Consider the following 3,040-nt stretch of genomic DNA (forward strand, 5'->3'; position numbering starts at 1 on the left):
GCCTGGACGCAGCCGCTCCTTGCCGGGGCTGAGGCCACACAGCCCGGAAAGCCAGAGAAGGCGGGCCAGAGCCCCTGGGCGGGCTGGCAGCACAAGGCTGCGCCAGGCTGGGAGGCTCGGGGCTCCCCATGCCCCCATGCAGTGAGCGCTTCCCCGACGTGAGCCGCCCCCTCGGAGTGTGGCCTGGATGCAGCCTGCTAACGCCTCCCCAGACAGAGCTTTGGCCCACCAGCCACACCCCCGGCTCCACGGCCGACCCGCCGCTCCCCTTCCCTTCCCTTCCCTTCCCGACTGCTCTGGGGGCCCCTGCTTTGCCCCTCCTGGGGCATCCGCAGCCTGGGCTTGCTCCTGGCGGTGCTGGGCTGGGCTGGCCGGAGGTCCCAGCATGTGTGGCTTCTGCGGGTGTGAACGGGAGGCTCCTGGCGGCCCATTCCTAGGGCCCAGCTGCCAGGGGAGACAGAGCAGGCTTTGTGAAAGACCTCCGCGCCCTGCCGCCTCCTCTCCCAACAGATAAGACCCAGTACGCACCATCTGGCCCCCACCCGCCCTCCGTGCGACCACCAACACACAGGAACTCCGCACCAGAGGGAGGGCGCCCAGCTTGGGCCTGGCCAAGGGGGAGGGGAGGATCCTGGGGGACACCGGAGACCACCTCTGAGCTTGCCTGAGCGCCAAGGCGGGCCTGGCCCAACGCAGTCACTCTGGGCCTGTCCCAGGGGTCAACCATGGCCTCCAGTGATGGGGTCAGCAGGCCCAGGAGGAGCGGGAAGGCCATCGGGCAGCCCCCGCCCTGCTCTCAGCTTGTGCCTTGTAAATAAATGTACAGGTTGGATGTGGCCTGCTTGCCCCTGTGTGAGGTCACAGCCCGCCTGCGTCAGTGAGCACCTGCTCACTGCGTGCCTCAGTGTCCTCACACATCTGCAGGGGATCACAGAGCGCTGGGCGCCCCAGGCAGGCTGAGCACAGGTGGGCGTGAGCGCAGGTGGGCTGAGCACAGGTGGTCTTCGCTTACAACCCACAGCCAGGTGGTGCAGTTGAGACTATGGAGGGGGAAAGGAAACAGAGATAGGGAGGTAAGGGGAGGACCCGCGTCGGTGTATGGGTGATGCTTTCCTGGGTCAAAAGCAAGCCCTCTGCCGGCGCCAGTGTCCTCGTGCTCACCTGGCAGGTGCAGACAGTGAGGACCAGAGAGGGGAAGGAACTTGAATGGGAGTCCACAAGCCAGGGGCCGAGGCAGGCTCTGCCGGTGAGCTCGCGCTGGTCTCGCCACAAGGAGGTAGGAGTCAAAGCAGGGCTGGCCAGAGGGGCAGGCCTGGGATGCCTCTGCTGCCCTGCCATGATGGGGGCCTCCCAGGAGGCCTCGGGGGAGGGGCTGCTGGGCACTGGGCTGCGCTGGGGCTCTGTCTGCTAGAGGGGACAGCCCAGAGGGCAAGAGTGTCTGCCTGATCGGGTGCAGCCTTTCCAGCTGTGGGGACAAGTGAGTCAGGAGAGGGACTGGGGACACAGAGGGCCCAGCAGTGAGCACGCGGCGAGCTCTTCATCCCCTCGGCTGCTCTTGGCGACCTGCCCGGGAAAATGCTGCCCATCTCACGGAGGGGAAGGCGAGCCTCGGGGAGCTCCATCCACTTGCTCAGGGTCACACAGCTCTTCAGTGGTTGAGCCAGGTGTCTGGGCTCTGAGCCCCCTGCTCTTGACCACGGCACTAGCTGCCTCCTGAGCCACCTTGGATTTGTCCGTGGTGTTCACTTCGTCCCTGTCTGCCTCCATGAACGTAAGCCTGAAGCTTGAGGCCAGGGTCCCCACCCCCTCCCCTGCCCTGATCAGCAGGTGCCACAGGAGGAGGGGCCCGAGTCTGACCCTTATAGTCGAGGGCCCGGGGAGCCTGGCTTGGGCTTTGGGTGGGAGGTGAGCTTATGGGCAGGGCCCCCAGGGCCACAGCTCCTCGCCTCCTGGCCCGCCACCTGCCAGCTGGGCCAGGCCTGTGGTTTCCTCTGAGTGGTTTCCTCAGCCTCGCTGGCCTCCACCCAGGCTGAGCCTGGGCCACACAGCATGATGATGAGGGATGAGTCACCGCTGAAGGCGGAGGGCAGACAGTGAAGTCCGGCCAGAGCGGAGGGCCGGGGCCTGGATTTGGCTGGGGAAACTGAGGCCGAAACCAGGCAGACCCCTCATCAGAGACCCCAGCAGCTGGGACCAGACCCCGAGTCCCACCGAGAGTCTCCATTTCAGCCTCCGTAACATGAAAATGACTGCCTCAGCTCTCCTCTCCTCCGTTAGCCCCGGGGCTGGTGTGAGTCCAGCTTGGAGGTGTGCGTTCCCCATGGTCCACAGAAAACAGGTTCAGAGAGGGAAAGTGACTTGCCCAAGGCTACACAGCCAATTCACATGTCTTAGGTGAGAAACCCACTCAGAACCACGGGCCAGGGCTCACTGCTGCTCCAGATGCCCCCCGTGCCCCCCCTCCCCCCCCCGGAGCGCCTCTTAGAAAGCTCTTTCTGATTCCTCAGACATCTTTGGGCCGCTTCTGGTCCCTGGAGGCAGGGAAGGCGTAGCCTTGACATCGCAGATGAGGGACCGCAGTTCGGAAGGACTCGCTTCCTCCTGAGGGCCAGAGCCCACTCAGGGCCAAGCCAGTGCTGCGGCGCTGGTGTTGCGCTGGGGTGGCTCCCCCGCAGGCCGGGGCCCCCGCCCTCTTGCCCTCAGTGGACCTCCCATGCCTGGAAGCCACAGGGAGTCGCCCCGCTGGAGGGAGGGAGCCCATAGCTGGTTTGGGACGGCCACACTAGCACTAGGACTGAGCGAGGGGCCGGGCCAAGGCTCTGGGCTTGGGGTCCTGCGGTTCCCAGGGTGCTGGCTGGGAACTTCCCTGCCTCTTGCATGCTTTGCCCTGCCCACCACAGTAGCAGGGTCACGGGCTTCCCCTGCTCAGAGTGCCCCACGGCGCCCATGCCCCGATCGTCCCCTGCAAAGTGACCCGGGGTCACCAGCTTCCCCTGCTCGGGGTCCTGGACCCCTTCTGTGGGCTAAGCAGGGTTAACCC

Source organism: Lepus europaeus, chromosome 10, assembly GCF_033115175.1.
Source record: "Lepus europaeus isolate LE1 chromosome 10, mLepTim1.pri, whole genome shotgun sequence".
Lineage (NCBI taxonomy): Eukaryota > Metazoa > Chordata > Mammalia > Lagomorpha > Leporidae > Lepus > Lepus europaeus.